The 17,644-nt window shown below is 38.6% G+C and overlaps 2 protein-coding genes across 4 annotated transcripts in view; one reads left to right on the top strand and one right to left on the bottom strand.

Moving 5' to 3' along the window:
• The window catches only part of LOC309492137 (uncharacterized protein), a 210,600-nt gene that overhangs the window by 78,754 nt on the left and 114,202 nt on the right, over positions 1-17,644 (bottom strand). The window lies entirely within an intron of this gene.
• LOC309489056 (uncharacterized protein) overlaps positions 3,860-17,644 on the top strand; it is a 49,221-nt gene continuing 35,436 nt past the window's right edge. The window contains exon 1 of one of the 2 annotated variants that reach the window (XM_082157571.1): positions 3,860-4,123. The gene's annotated coding sequence lies outside the window, so the exon portion shown is untranslated. Of the gene's footprint in view, positions 4,124-14,786; positions 14,934-17,644 lie in introns of those variants that run through there. The other variant, XM_082157570.1, reaches the window with a different exon arrangement.

The raw sequence follows: 17,644 nt of genomic DNA, 5'->3' as shown, positions 1-17,644 counted from the left end.
TTCGGATTCAGTGTGCAAGGACCTTCAGCTGAACAAGGTGAGCCTGAGCGCGAAACTTCACGAAGATTGAAGCCTCTCAACACGTCTTATCTACTGTGTTCGCCACATGATGATAACTTTACAAAACAAAAAGTAATCTATACGCTTCAAAAATCACAAAATCAGTTTGCTGTGTGTGTCGTGTGTTCTGTGAAGTGACAGTGCTGCTGCTACGATCGATTGTCAAACTTGACGTTCTTAATTGGCTATGAATAAAATGCCCCAGAAAAAAATAATATAAAAAACTGAATAAAACATGTCTGTAGTAACCATTGGCTATAAGGAGTTTACAAAATAGATATTTTAATATTTTATAATATGAAAACTAAATAGGCCAATAGAAATAATATGGTTATTACGTGTGTGTTTGACTTATAAATACAATTTTTTATTTTTATTTTTATTTTGTAGGCTTTGTACTCATCTTTAGACATTTTAACTACGCAATGTGCCAAGTATCTTTTTTAAAGTATACAGGGCATGTTTATTGGGTTACATTTTATCTGTAAAAAATGTAGGGGGCCCAGAAATTTTGGTTTCCATAGGGCCCAGAATTTCTGGCGGCACCCCTGGTGTTGGCGCTTGCAACGCTAATGTCACGGGTACTGCAAAACAAATTCAACGCACATGAGTGTCCTGCCCCATAACAAATACAACAATACAAATGGCTGTTTGAAGACATGAAAATACTGATGTTCTTTCTTGCCCGGTACACAATGTAGGATTTTGGACAGTACAGTAATCACTGTACAATCTACATTATGTAATTACGTCTGTTGGAAACTCAGAATCGAAGACCAGGAGACTTTGGGATCACGTTCAAGAAGTTATTCTTTATTGAGGACTTTGCGTTGACGTGGCTGTAGTTCTTCCAAAGTCTAAATCTAATACAGTATTCAGTGTAATTATACTTCTCAAAGAGGGGAGGGATTACATAGAGGTGGAGTCTCTGAACAAAGCATGTAAATTAAGTATGAACACACCCTTACTATGGTGAGCAGGACGAGGCAGAGGGCCGCAGGAGAACGGCGCGAGGCCGGTGGCGTGATTACTGATGAGCGAGACCTGCGAGACGCACCGGTCTCGTATCTCTCACGGAGGTTCGGGAATTTTCTTAGCAATGTTAAAACTCACATCAACTGATCACTTGTTTAGCGTTCATGTAAACACTACATTCAGATTCACCAATCGGAATGAATTCAGTTAGATTGAAACAAAAGGTGTGCATGTAAACAATGAATGGCGACCGCAGAACGCAAAAGCTGAATCCCGGACATTTTGGACGATCTCGACGGCCGGACATGTCCGGGAAAAAGTGTATGGTAACCCCTACTACTCAGCTTTCTTCGTCCATGTTTTCTGCAGGTTTCTGCCGGTGAAATCAAACGCACTGCACTGATCTGTGATAGGTCTGTTAGCACATTAGGTCAAACCCCCTATGGGCGGGTTTGAAAGGGTGGGAACTAGTGCTTGTAGTCTCAACAGAAATCCCCCCCTCTTACACTTCCTCCTACAATGACGCAAAATGACGATTTTTGCGTCATTGTAGGAGGAAGTGTAAAGAGGTAAATACAGATTTCTCTCGTCTCAGGGGAAAATGAGAAAATGTTGCACGACCATTCAATAGTATGACTGGGTTTCTAACATTGCAAAGCTTAATGCAAATAGGTGGAGTGTTCCTTTAATGACTAATGATCTTCGCAACTTCACTGTTACGCTAATTTCTATTATCACTGTTAAGCTGCTTTGAAACAATCCATACTGTTAAAAGCGCTATATAAATGAAGGTGACTTGACTTGACTTGACACACACACACGCAAACATACGTACACTCAGACATTCAAGGTGCTCAAAATGTTTCCACATTCCACATCTCTGTTTAAATGATACAGTTTCAGGTTTTCTTTATAGTTTCTCTTTACAGAAGATGAGTGTTCATTTAAAAGACCAATGAGAACATTTCAGTATCAAACTCTCACAATTGTATAGCCTCATAATTGTCTCACAATGTTGAAATTTTGCTGCATCATTTATTGATTATATTTTTGCCTCATAGTTGTGTCAGTTATTTACAGTATGCACTGTAACTGTTTCTCTACATTCATGTTAATTCATTGTCATTTCCATCACCACACACATTCAAAAAATATAACAATTTATGAGATCATGCTCTACTTAAAATAAAAAGTAAAGTTATTTATTTTCTAATAAGCTCTTACCCAAACCAATATTAAATTTCAGAGTGTGACAGGAGTACAGTTCAGCGTTTGGTCCTTAGGGCAGTTAATTTGACTCATTGACAAATGTATAAGTACATTGTGGAAAAACTGATAAAAATAGTTACAAAAATTATCTTAGAGACTATTCTTGAGTGGCATAAGTTATTCAGTTTTTAAATAACAGCTGTATATTGAGATGTGGTGAAATTACATTTCTTCATTGCAGGTCAGAAAAAAATTAAAATATTAACAATTTCTCTTGTAATCTAAGTTTGTCCTCTTACAGACCTTAAAACTAGACAAATTATTTAAACTAATGAGACTGTGTTACATGACTTTTGAAGACGTTTTATTTTTTTTATTCAACTTCACAAGGCTAAAGAAGCCCCTAGTTTAAGAAACGCCCATATAGCCATGCATGGTCAATGCATATATTGCAGTAGGCTATATTGAAAAATAAGCACTAGTTTCCCATATGGAAATGTATTATGTAATACAATATATTCCCATATGTTTGTTCCATAAGGGTGAAATGACAAGATCGGAGCTTTTTTATTGAATGTTGTACACCTCCCCATCTCAACAAACTTTCAAGACTATCAAGTTTATAAATGGCCAACTTCTAAAAACTTATTGATAGGTGTCTTTGTAAAGACATGCTCGCTTGTTGCTGCTGTGAGGCTGTAACCGCTTCCAGTGTGAATACTCTCGCGAGGCTGACGCGGCGGAGCTCAAGCTGGCGCTGTGAAACTGCCGTTAGGAAGTGTGACGTTCGCGAACGAACCGATTCTTTTGAACGGCTCATAAACATGAACGATGGGAGCCGAGTCGCGACTGGAGGGAGCCATTCTTTCTGTCGTTCTTTTTTTCCTATGCGTGTTTCACACAGATGCACACAAATGAGCTCCTCCGCGAGACAGAACAGTTATAGGGGGAGGGGCGCACCCAGCGATGTAGACATTTCCATTTTATTTATTCTAATTGTATCTACAGTATATATTTAAAACTTTAAATATTTTTTGTTTTCTATCAAAATATGTTCTTGTGTGATAACAATGTTCTTGTGTGGAAGTGTTTGTAGTAAAAGCTGTTTTGCACAGAAATTCATTGCAGCCGGCTTTGTTTTTGATGTTTATTTGTGAGTATTGTATGAATAACATAAGTCAACGTAGCTTTACACATACACACACTTTGTACTAAAGGTAAATCCAAAATAGTGATGTCACTGTCTAAGCAGAGGGATGTTGTGCAACCCTATGGAATATAGTCCACACATGACAAATGAGGTAATAATCAATATTTCAGAATAATTCAAACTTAGATATTGGTGTGTGATATCTGAGTTTTAATTATTTGACTACAAATCTCGCCTCATCATTCCTCCCAGTGATTATTTCCAGGATAAACTGAGATGCCCCCAAGATGGCTTCTTAAAACTGACTAAATAGGCTATTTTAAAAGAGCCAAAAGAGCCGTTCTTTTGAACGGCTCTTTGAAAGGAACGGATCGCCAAGATCCGGATCCCCTCAAAGAGCCATAAATCCCATCACTTCTCTTCGCACTCGCGCTTAGTAGTCTCACTGTGGAAGCAGACGGGAAGCACAGTATCTTTCATTCTCTCATACACATGTGCTATTTACTGTCTCTTTGTAGCATTACCACAGTGTAAATCGTGTTAAAGCTTTGTTGATAAATACTTCATGGCGTGTATCCGTGTAATTAGCGATCTCTCTCGTTGAAACTGGCGCTTTTAATCGTGATACGCCTATCTCTTCATTCGCGCGTGTGTTTGTCCATGCAGGAGTGAGAGAGCAGGACTTCTGGTGTGTTTTGCTCATTTCGCCTCTTACTACTCATCTTTAAGGTATGTTTGCACTTTTAATGGTTATATAATTTGTTTTATTCAATGGTGGTGGCGCAATGGATAAGACACATGCCTTTGGTGTGAGAGACCCGGGTTCGAATCCACTGTGAGACACCAATGTGTCCCTGAGCAAGACACTTAACCCCTAGTTGCTCCAGAGGCGTGCGACCTCTGACATATATAGCAATTGTAAGTCGCTTTGTATAAAAGCGTCAGCTAAATGAATAAATGTAAATGTAAATGTAAATGTTTTAGTTTTTAGTTTCAGTGTGATTGAATAACAGTCTAAGATATTTGTTTGACTAACATCATCAGTTAGGGGAGAGCGGGGCGGGTTGGCACACTTTTCACTCTCTGTCATATTTCTCAGTCATGCTATATGTTAAAGGGGTGGTAAAACACCTTTTTTCAAAGGCTTGATTGGGTTTGTGGGGTGCACTGTAAAATGTGTTCATGCTTCGTTTTTAAAAATTTGCATTATTTTTCACATATTTAAAGGACAAGTTCGGTATTTTACACTTAAAGCCCTGTTTGCAGATCGTATCTGATGAAATAGAACGGTTAAGATTAAAATTTGGACACATGCTGCTGTCCCGAGAATTTTAGGTTTATTTCGCTTGAGTTCCCGGTCGGATGAGTTCCCGGTTCTATGAAGGCCCCTCCTCCCTCCTCCCTCCTCCCTTTGTGCCCGGTGTGTTGTGATTTGCTAACCGCCAAGTGCACCTTGTTCGGAAACGTGCTTTACCCTTACCTGTAGTTTGTGCTTCAACATATAAACAACGGCGTCAATATTGCCATACATAAAGTCGGCATCTAGTCATAGTTGGGGGCGTGGCGAGGGTGGAGTCGGCTTGGGGGAAAACACTGCGAACATCGTGTGTATTTTGTTGAAGAGAGGCCATATGAGAATGGCATTTCCCTCGCTTTACCTGACCTCTCATCTCGACGTAAAAATAGGAAAGGTCATAATAAAAAATTCACAGCTCAGTGTGTCACAGCCAATGTAGGGGAACTTGCTGAGCTAATAAAAAATATAACCATTTGAAATGTACTGCTGAATAAAGAGGTCATTGTTCAGCTCTGCTTCCCTCAGTCCAGTAAACTCTCAAGTCATGAGAGTCAGCAGTCCTCGGAACAAAGGACCTTGTATCTATAGCCGCTTGCTAAACAATATACACGCTTGCTTAAAGACGTTTACGTCTGCTTAAAGACGGCCACGCTTACTAAAGAGAAGTCACACGGGACTTTCTGGCTGTCGCCAATTATACCTATGCATGAACAATGAATTCAAGACTATAAAAGAAGAGACCTGGACAGGACTCTTTGCCCTTCCAGGTCTTCCTTGCAATCTCCATAATCTGTAACTAAGGATGCAGCCAACGAACTATCTTGGTTAATAAAGAATATGACCATCTAAAAGTGTTCTGCTGAATAAAGAGGTTGTTGTTGTTCATCTCTGCATCTCTCAAACCACATGAGAGTGCAGTGACCAGAGTCATTATCCACAAATACAAAGGAACTGTTGTATCTTCAGTTGCTTGCTAGAGAACAAGCCGCTGGCTAGACATAGTCATGCTTGCACAGAAATAGCAGGACTACACTTGCTAGAAACAGCAAAGAGTATAGAAGGCCAAGAGGCGAAACTCTGTTGTGTTATGGGTAACAGTCTGTAGATGGCGCTGCGGAGGCGTGTCCGCCATTATGGACTGAAAGCTGCTGAAATCATTAGCGCCAGTCAATGGCAAAATCAATGCCTCTTCTCTCACAAAAAGAAAAAAATACAAAAAAACGTCTCATACACAAATGCACACACAATAGATGGTGGTGTCTGATTAATTACTGAGATCTTATGGCACCACTTCCATTTTAGTACTGTTTATAGATCATGTGTGCACTTGCTAGATTGCACATCTTTTTTTACCTTTCCGCCTGTAATAGGACATTCACAGATTGTTTTTGTTCTTGCCATTGAAACGTTCACTGTGTGCACTTTCACTGAAGATGTTGAAAAAACAAGTTGTTAATATTTTTGTGATGTTCTATGTAAAAGATTAACTGTCTTTAGAAATGTTCATTTAAAATTTTATTTATTTATTTATTTATTTTTCCAAATCATATATATGGTGATGTTCACTAATTTCAAAATCAACATTTGAATAAATATCTTATTACTGTGTGTCTGCCTATATATTATTTCATGAATTTCTGTTATTCTTATAACAAGGAAAATGCATAATAGAACATAAATATTGATAGATTAAAGGTTTGCAGTAATTTTATAATTGAGCTAATGAAGCCGATTCGGTGGGGGACATACCCTTACGAAAAAGTACTATTGGAATCTTATAGTATTTTGGGACAAAATATTATAGTAATCTTATAGGAATACTATAGTAATTTGGGACATACTATAGAAGTACGATAGGACTACTATAGAAATACTATAGCAGCTTTAAAATATTATAGAGGTATTACAGAACATCACAGAAGTATGTTATGTTCTGTAATACCTCTATAATATCTAGTGATGCTCCGATTGATCGGCCGCCGATCATGATCGGCCGATATTGGCAAAAAATAGCTTGATCGGCAACCCCCAAAAGCGCCGATCAAAAAAGCCGATCACGTGACGTAAATAACTCGCGCAACTTTTCCGCATGCGCGGCAACACAACAGCAGAGCAGAGCTTGCTTAACAGTGGCAAAATGAGTTCTCCTATGACGGCAATTCAATGGCAATTATTAACGAGCGCACAACTGATGCTGGCGCGCGGTAAATGACATTCGCGAGAGGATAACAGATCTACGCGCGAGGAAACGGGAACTCGCGAGCTCATTCAAACCCTGCGCGGGCGCATGAAATCTCTGCCCTCGCGCGCGCGCTTGATCATTCCCCACACTCTCGCGCTTGATCTCCTCTCGCCTGCTGATTTTGCTCGCTCAAACACTTTTATTTTTGGCAGTCGAGGGGTGGGACTTACTGTTTTAATAACCTCAAATGTCATTGTCATTATTTAATTTTTTGGATCTGGTGTAGTTAGTTCCTCAACTACATCCATTGTAGTCTGCCTGACCCCTCTTTGTTTTAAAAAATTATACTGTGCCTTATTTGGAAAAGGTGGCCTACAGTAGCCTTATGTTATCTTGTTTTCTAACTACAATTAAATAAATATTGGTGGTTCTTCAAGATTTTCTTGACTCTACAGGGCTCCAGACTGCGACCAAATGGTCGCATTTTGCGACCAAAATTTGAGAGTGTGCGACTGAATTTTTCATCCAGTCGCACATGTGCGACCAGTAAATTTGTTTTGTTTTTACACGTTAAACGGAAGGGGCGCGTCAATGAATCCGGAATGTTTGGCAGGCCAATGAGTGTGAGAAGAATTGGGAATGGCCACTGTAACTGGCTAATGTGTGGAGGGGGAGGGTCCTAGAGATAATCGAGCGCGCGTAAACGTCCGTGGGAAGGAGACGGAGACAAATATCAATGTCACAGACACAGCCGGATGATGATTCAGAATCAGAGGTTTGTGAGGTGATAAAGGCCCGAACCCACCATTTTCGGGAAGACTGGCTGCGAGAATTCAGCTGGTTGAGGTACTGTAAGGAGACGAACTTAATGAACTGCGAATGTTGCAGTCGCTATCCCAGAACTGCGGGGAAAACGAAGTTTGCAGACAGTGCAGGCACTTCGCAGTTTAAACACAATATGCTAGTTAGACACATTCTCAGCCTCAAGCATAGAGTATTCCATGACATGTTAATAAATCAAAACAAAATGAAAGCGGAAAAAAACTGCGCTACTCATTTCTGCGTCACGGACCGTTTAATAGTTCGAACCAATAATAGACAGCGCAGAGCTTCTCTCGCCAGTCGCGGGCGGATCTCGATCACGCAACACCGTCACATCGTGGACATCCAGTGAAGAAATCCATTGAGTTCGCGACAGAATTAATAACATCGTTGCGAGATCCAGTGAGAAACATTCAGATTCAACGCAGAATTCTCTGTTATAAACCATATCAGATCAAACAGCGCTAACGTGGAAACCAGGAGAAACATGTGCCATGAACGAACAAGTTATAGAAGGCTTTAGGTCCACAGATCAGCAACATTCACCATGGATTTAATGTAGTAACACTAACTGTAACGGTATACTGTGGTCCAGCACTTCAAAACTATAATATCATATTTAAATGTTATTTTTAATGTGTTGACCAAAACATTTTTTGTTCAACCTTTAAAGATTGTCTCTATTTATAAAACTAAAAGTTTCAAGAAGTAGGAAAACTCACACTTATTTAAAAAAATAAATTAAATTAAATTACCATTGTAAACATAGCTGCTGAGGGTGCTTATTGGCTATTTTCAATCCCTAATATCTATTTTGTCACTCATTTTGCTATTGAATTAATATTAAGACATTATGAATGATAATAGTTCAAGTTAATTTTATCTACACCTCAAATTAAGCTCAGTGCTTTGTCATCCCACAGTGCTACCAGATACTTTCTGTAGAACTTAGTGCCGCTGCCCTCAAATGTTAGTCTGGAGCCCTCTGAACTTAAAATAAAACTGCACATTGTAATTTCTGTACGTTAAGTCTATTTATTATCAAAGCATTTGTCAGTAATACAGTTATTTTTGGGGGAAATGTGAATAATTGCATTGCAAGGTGATTTAAGATGTGCCCCTAAATTTTCTGCTTGCGCTCCTAAAATTTTAAGTCAGGGGCTACAGCGCTCCTAATAAACAAAGTTAGTCTGGAGCCCTGCTCTAGCATATTTCCATTCTGTGATCGGCAGTGATCGGCAATCGGCAGATCATGATTTTGGTGATCGGTAATCGGTGATCGGCCCCAAAAATAATAATATCCTAGAGCCGCTATAGTATTTCTATAGTAGTCTTATGGCGCTTTTCCACTGCATGGTACGGCTCGGTTCGGTACGGCTCACTTATGGCGCTTTTCCACTGCACGTGTTTGTAAATTTTACCGCTCTGTATCGCCTGCTTAAAGGCTAGTTTAATGGATGTTATCAAACACATAACAAGGAGTGCTGTGCTTAAAATCATGTCAGAAGATTCTCTACATTTACGACGGGTGCTCGTACACACACACACACACACACACACACGCGCAAACATACATACACTCACACTTTCAAGGTGCTAAATTTTTCCACATCTCTGTTTAAATTATACAGTTTCAGGTGTGTTCTTTACAGTTACTCTTTACAGAAGATGAGTGTTCATTTAAAAGACCAATGAGAACATTTCAGCATCAAACTCTCACAATTATAATAGCCTCATAATTGTCTCACAATGTTGAAATTTTGTTGCATCATTTATTGGTTATATTTTTGCCTTGCCATCAGTTGTGTCTGTTATTTACAGTATGCACTGTAACCGTTCATCTGTGAAACAAATCAGTATACATCAAACTCAGCACTACAATAAAAACAGTTGTGGTTATGTTTAAGTATTAAGTATTAAGTATTAAGTATGTTTAAGTATTAAGTACTCTAATAAATATCTCTACTGTTTCTCTACATTCATGTTAATTCATTGTCATTTCCATCACCACACACATTTTTAAAAAATATTTTAAAAGTTCTCATCACATATTAAAAATGTATCCAATTTATGAGATCATGTCTACTTAATATAAAAAGTAAAGTTATTTATTTTCTAATAAGTCAAGTCAAGTCAAGTTTATTTGTATAGCGCTTTTCACAATACAGATTGTATCAAAGCAGCTTCACAGTATTAAATTAAAATAATACAACAAAGTTTGTTTCAAGAGGAATTTATTGATTGATAAAATTAAATTAAATATCACCAAAATATCCCCAACTGAGCAAGCCAAAGGCAACAGTGGCAAGGAACCGAAAAACTCCATCAAGTGACCTAATGGTGTCCTAAAACTCCATCAGGTGACCTAATGGAGAAAAAAAACCTTGGGAGAACCCAGGCTCAGTCGGGGGCCAGTTCTCCTCTGGCATTTATGAGCTAGAGGCCGGATTGTAGTTTGAACTGTAGGATTATATGAATGCCTGGCTGAAGAGATGCGACTTTAATCTAGTTTTAAACTGGGAGAGCGAGTCTGAGCAACGAACAGTATCAGGAAGACTATTCCAGAGTTTTGGAGCCAAATGTGAAAATGCTCTCCCTCCTTTGGTGGATCTGGATATCCTAGGTATGACCAAAAGCCTTGAATTTAGTGATCTTAAAGAGCGCAATGGATTATAGGGCGATAGAAGATCAGTTAAATAGACTGGAGCTAAGCCGTTTAGGGCTTTATAAGTCAGTAGCAATATCTTATAATTAATACGGAGCTTTATAGGTAACCAATGCAGTGATGATAAAATCGGTGTTATATGATCATATTTTCTTGATCTCGTAAGAACTCTAGCGGCGGCATTTTGGACTAACTGTAGCTTTTTTATTGAGGATGCAGGACAACCAGCTAATAAAGCATTACAGTAATCCAGTCTCGAGGTCATGAATGCATGAACTAACTTTTCTGCATCAGACACTGATAGCATATTACGTAGCTTAGCAATGTTTCTAAGGTGGAAAAAGGCTGTTTTTGTAACATATGAAATATGATTTTCAAAAGACAGGTTGCAATCGAGTATAACACCCAGGTCTTTTACTGTAGAGGATAAAGTAACAGGACATCCTATGATGTTAAAGTTGTATTGTGCGAGGTTTTGTGGGCGTTTTTTTCTTGTCTGGATTTAATAAAAGAAAATTACGCGTCATCCAATCTTTTATATCTTTAACACACTCTGTCAATTTGGAAAATTTAGCGTTTTCATCCGGCCGTGATGAAATATATATTTGAGTGTCATCAGCATAACAATGGAAACTAATTCCATGTTTCCTAATAAGCTCTTACCCAAACCAATATTACATTTCAGAGTGTGACAGGAGTACAGTTCAGCATTTGGTCCTTAGGGCAGTTAATTTGGCTCATTGACAAATGTATAATTATTGTACATTGTGTAAAAACTGATAAAACTAGTTACAAAAATGATCTTAGATGTTGAGCAGTGGAGGAAATGACATTTGTTCATTGCAGATCAGATTTTTTTTTAAATATGAACAATTTCTCTTGTAATCTAAGTTTGTCCTCTTACAGACCTTTAAAACTAGACAAAATTCCCATATAGCCAATGCATATATTGCAGTACGCTATATTAAATATAAGCACTAGTTTCCCATATATGGAAATGTATTGTAATACATTGCGGCTGCTGGTCTTTCAAAGAGGGGAAGCTCATTTTCGGCCTACATCATAAAAATTATTCATTTATTTATACATAAATTCTACATTCCTTTTCAAGAAAATGCTCTGTGAAAAATGAATGTAATAATATAATAAAGGTATAAATAATAATATAATAAAGTATAATACTACTACTACTACTACTACTAATATAATATAAAAAATTGGATGACTAGTAATTTCCTACTTCAAAATTCTGAAAAAACAGAGATTCTAATTATTGGACAAAAAACTTCCTCACGTAATAATCTAGAATACTGTCTAACACTCGATGGCTGCTCTGTCGAGTCTTCGTCGTCGGTTAGGAACCTGGGTGTGCTCTTTGATACCAATCTTTCATTTGAAAGTCACGTGTCTAGTATTTGTAAAACCGCATTTTTCCATCTTAAAAATATATCTAAATTACGTCATATGCTCTCATTGACAAATGCGGAACAATTAGTTAATGCGTTCATGACCTCAAGGCTAGATTATTGTAATGCTCTACTGGGTGGTTGCCCTGCACGCTTAATAAACAAATTACAGCTGGTTCAAAACGCAGCAGCTCGAGTTCTTACCAGAACCAGGAAGTATGACCATATTAGCCCGGTTCTGTCAACACTGCATTGGCTCCCTATTAAACATCGCATACATTTTAAAATATTGCTGATTACTTACGAAGCACTAAATGGTTTAGCTCCGCAGTACTTGAGCGAGCTCTTAACGCATTATAGTTCTTCACATCTATTGCGATCTCAAAATTCCGGCCAGTTGATAATACCTAAAATATCTAAATCGACTGCTGGTGGTAGATCCTTCTCCTATTTAGCACCAAAACTTTGGAACAGTCTTCCTAACATTGTCCGGGAAGCAGACACACTCTGTCAGTTCAAGGCCAGACTAAAAACACATCTCTTTGACCTAGCATTCACATAATACATTATAGACTTCTATAATTCCATATTAGGCTGCATAGATCAGGCCAGCCGGAACCAGGAACACTTCCCATAAATCCTGATGTACTCGTTACATCATAAGAAGAATGGCGTCTACATTAATATTAGTCTCTCTACTTATACCGAGGTTTACCGCAGTCCACCAGATCCAGGCTGTATCCAGATCAGATGAAGGACCTACGCCTGGACGCGACGACAATGCAGTACTGAAGTGTCAACTAGTCTCTCCGTTTTCTGAAGTGAGGTGGACCCTGGCCGTATCCAGACTAGATGGTGGATCTGCACCTGGACCCAACCATGACGCATCCCTGAAGTGTCGGCTTCATCGACACGACCAATCTGACTTCTGCCCTGTAACGCTGCCTGGATCATAATCATACACTGTTCGCTCGTTGGCCAGAGGAGAACTGGCCCCCGACTGAGCCTGGGTTCTCCCAAGGTTTTTTTCTCCATTCTGTCACCTGATGGAGTTTTGGTTCCTTGCCACGGTTGCCTTGGCTTTGGCTTGCTTAGCTGGGGACATTTAATATTCAACGATATTATTGATCTGCCTAATTAGGGTGGACAATGATGCAATTTTCTTCTAGAAACAAACTTTGTTGTATTATTTTCATTTTATGAATGTGAAGCTGCTTTGATACAATCTGTATTGTAAAAAAAGCGCTATATAAATAAAGGTGACTTGACTAATAATAATATTAATAATGTTTTTTCATTATTTTAATAATTTATAATAAGTAATAATATAATAAAGGTATAAAAGTATAATTGTGTGAAATGTATTATGAAAATTGGCTAGCAATTTCGACAAGCAAATACCAATAAATGATTGCAGCACTTTGTTTTTGAAAAATCCACGATGGGACTGAGCTCGAACAGCTTCAACATCAGCGACTTTTTATTGTATGAAATCGCTGTCAATCAAAAGGAGATGCAGCCTTTGAACAGACCCTCCAATCATTACGCAGAAGTTCGGAGTCCAGGCCAGCCCACTCCTCATTCACCCCCAGAGAAGCTGAACTTCCATGGGTGGGACATAATCGCATTTATCCAATAGAGAGCCTAAGTCCCGCCCCTCCGCTTCCGGCTCATGGGACCTTATTTCGGAAAAAATATGTATGGAAGTCAATGGCGAGAGATAACTTATCTTTTTATTCCATCTGAACTGTGTCCTGAACTACACATATGATGTTTGTCAATTTAAAAGGTAATTATGAAAGTCAAGAAAGTCGCAGTTTGTCATAAAACAGAAGAGTAACGTTTAGTTTTATGTGAAAATCGCTCAATGAACTACATCTCTCGTCTCGCACTATGTACGTCACAAGATCCGTTGCTCGTATGCGTGTATTCTGGCTCAAAACACTCAGGCATGACGGCTTTACGTTGCGATTATAATGTAAGACTATAGAAAATATGACAGACGTTAGCTTCAGTAAAGTTAGCTTCATTCATTGAGAGAAAAGGTATGACGTCGCATGTGCGCCTTCTGGGTTTGTAGTCTTTGTAATTACGTATTTTCACAGTCTTATACCTCAGCAGTTTTACATCAAACTGCGACTTTCTTGACTTTATATTTAAATGTATCTATTAAATTGACAAACATCATATGTGTAAATCAGGGCACAATTCAAACGAGATAAAAATATTTGTTGTCTCTCGCCATTGACTACCATACAATATTTTTCCGAAATAAGGTCCCATGGTGGTCGACCGGAAGGGGAGGGACTTAGCTCTCTATGACCGTCTAGTTTCGAAGCGCTGAAAAAAAAAACTGTTCAAAGCAGCCCCACTGAAGTCTATGGAAGCTGGGCTTCAACAGGGAAATGCACTGTGACGCTACGGGAATGTGAGAAGATCGAGTCAGCCGACCTGCTATATGTAGGCCTAACTGATTCTGAACAAACTCGTCTTTGAGATGAACGTTTTCTAACGCATTTTTAGTCAATAAAATGTTAATACATATTTGACCATTCATTTTTTGACATTATTGGGGAAGCCGAGCTTCCCTTGCAGTCTTAAAGAAATCGCCACTGATTGCGATTCCCATAGGCTATGTTTGTTCCATAAGGGTGAAATGACAAGATCGGAGTTTTTTTTTGTTAAATGTTGTACACCTCCCCATCTCAACAAACTTTCAAGACTATCAAGTTTATAAATGGCCAACTTCTAAAAATAAATTGATAGGTGTCTTTGTAAAGACATGCTCGCTTGTTGCTGCTATGAGGCTGTAACCGCTTCCAGTGTGAATACTCTCGCGAGGCTGACGCGGAGCTCAAGCTTTCGGTGTGAAACTGCCGTTAGGAAGTGCTTTCTCTTCTCTTCGCACTCGCGCTTAATCTCACTGAGAAAGCAGACGGGAAGCACAGTATCTTTCATTCTCTCATACACATGTGCTATTTACTGTCTCTTTGTAACATTACCACAGTGTAAATCGTGTAATTATCGATCTCTCTGGTTGAAACTGGCACTTTTAATCGTGATACGCCTATTGTTTCATTCGCGCGTGTGTTTGTCCATGCAGGAGTGAGAGAGCAGGACTTCTGGTGTGTTTTGCTCATTTCGCCTGTTACTACTCTTCTTTAAAGGTATGTTTGTACTCTTAATGGTTATATAATTTGTTTTAGTTTTAAGTTTCATGAGAGTGGGGCTGGTTGGCACACTTTTCACTCTCTGTCATATTTCTCCGTCATGCTATATGTTAAAATAGTCTAACCAGTAACAACTGAAAGGTTAAGATCTCAGCTAATCAACAGATACATTTAATGTTCAAAAATGATTCCTACAAATGTTTTATTCATCATTAAAGTCATGTTGTGTCCAGTATGGGTATGGGGGTTAGTTGGCACAGATGCTATAGTTACAAAGAATGAGGTGACAAATATAAAGAACTTGAGCATTTAATTCAAAACAGAAGCAGAAATTTCTGCCCATTTTTAACCAAATTATTAACCAAACCAAAAACAAATACAGTTTGTATTGTGTGTGTGTGTGTGTGGCACTGAAGCTAAACTTCCCCAGGCCAGCTATTCTCTTAAGACACCTCAGACAGTTATTATATTTATAAATATACAATATACACTAGTATTATTATAATATGATTTTATATATATATATATATATATATATATATATATATATATATATATATATATATTAGTGTTGGGCGATATGCTCCATTTTCATATCGTCCTATCGTCAGCCTGTGAGATCGGCGATACACGATATTATCGTGAGGGGGGCGGGGCTTACTTATTTGATTATTAACTTGCTTATTTACTCATCAATTTGCTTGTTTTATTACTTCGTTTTATGTATGAGAATCTTTTTCTATTTTGCTAGCAAAGGTGAAGTGTTTATTTATAGGCTAAATCAGGTTATTTCCCGGTATAGTGAAGTAAAAAATCCTAATCATTCTTGTATCTGACTCGGAGTATTTCAACATGTCAGCGGGAAATTTACGGACACACATGATCCTCTCATGCCGTTACAGATGCAGCATTTTGCCTGTACTTCTGCACGAGATGTGAACACGTTTTAATAATTTCTTGGGTCAAGAAAGAGTCAGGAGTCTGCGATATATATCCTCCTACCAGTGCTCTCTCTGTCTGGATGCACTTCACATATGCACACCGCACTTCAATAAGCCCAAATAACGCGGGTTAATGTGTTGTAAATGCCGGGAGAAATCAGAGGCAAAAATCTAAAAGTCGATCGGTTATACTTAAACTCATGACTTGACTGTGATAAAGGAAAACGGGTTAATGCGTTTACATGACCACATGCATTGTCAGTTTATTCAGCATAATCGAGTTAATAACGTGCATGTAAACGCGCTCATTCCCTGAAAATGAAAGCAGAAACGGACTGAGCTTTCGCTGCATTAACAGCGCGTTCTCTCAGAGACGACGGTGGATATAACGGTATAGCAACTATCTTAATTTACTGGCTTAATATTTCTCTTGTGGACTTACATTATTGACAGTAAAAAAATTAGAAGAATATTTCTTGTTAAACAAGTGTTTGAAGTTGCTTTTGATTTTCACAGATGGCAGAGTTGTACGTTCGTGAACTAAAGACTTTTATTAGGCCTAGGCCTATATATAATTTTATTGATATTATTATTATCATTAATATTTTGTAACTGTATTGTTTTTAGTGTTATTAGTGTCTTTAAATCTTTTGTTAATGTGCTATGGAAACAAAATACTGACGAACAACGATGCCGTCTTCATCTTGGCTCTGTATAAGAATGATGCGTCTGTTAAAACAAGCACTCTTGACAATTTGTGAATGGATCACCTTGCAATTAAATTTTGTTGTGGGATGTAGTTTTGATGTCTGTTTTAAAAACATTTTCTTTGAGGAGCTCTTATACGCGCGTGTCAGTGATGTCGCAAGCGTGGTTATGTGGTGATGTCGTTATGAATTTAGGCAACTAAGGCAAGGCAAATTAATTGTAGTTCCTAATTAATTTAATAACAATACTAGCTTAATAATAATAATAATAATTTTATACATTAATGGGAAAACAAGCCAATTATCGTATTGATATCGTCAAAGGCATCTGCCAGCAGCGATATTTCTGACTATCATCGATACACGATACTATCGTCCCTCGGCACAACCCTAGTGTGTAGTATTAGGAGTAACAGAAATAATGCAGTATGCTGTTAGGCTAACTAGCATGTCAACATGTCTGTGTCTCAATCAGATGAATCACATGAATCACAGTTCTGGCAGATGTAGACTGGTAGACCTGGAGCGCATAAGTCATGGGCCCACTTTTTGCAATACAGGCACTGAAGCCAAACTTCCCTAGGTCGGCTATTCTCATATGACTCTAAACAAACCAGACAGTATTCCTCTTCTTCAGACTCAGATGATGATCTCATTTTCCGTTTTTTTTTTTAAGGAGCAGGAGCTTTGGATGGAGCTTTCAATTGTGGCTACTTTTTTTTTTTTTTTAAGAGTCTCTTCTTTGTTGTGGCCTTTTGTTCCTCTAGTTGTCGCTTGACTGGTGTGTCTGTCAGGATGGCGGTCTTCCTCTTCCTCCTGACGGCACCACCAACTTTCCTAGGCCCAGCCTTAGGGAATGGGCGCAGCTCTTCTGGGGTTAGGAGATGTCTCCCAGTACCAGCAGAAAAACCATTTGGTCCGGGCACAGCATTGTCAATGCCAGGCTGAAGCTGTTGCACAACATTGTCAGTGACGGAGTGAAGCTCATCAGGGAAATCAACAAGACTGGCAGTTGTGACTGGGTTTGGCCGGTCTGTAACATAAGATGGGGCGACGGCCT

Source organism: Leuciscus leuciscus (genome assembly GCF_965113295.1).
Source record: "Leuciscus leuciscus genome assembly, chromosome: 1".
In the NCBI taxonomy this organism is placed as follows: domain Eukaryota; kingdom Metazoa; phylum Chordata; class Actinopteri; order Cypriniformes; family Leuciscidae; genus Leuciscus; species Leuciscus leuciscus.
This window is presented reverse-complemented; position numbering and strand designations above follow the sequence as displayed.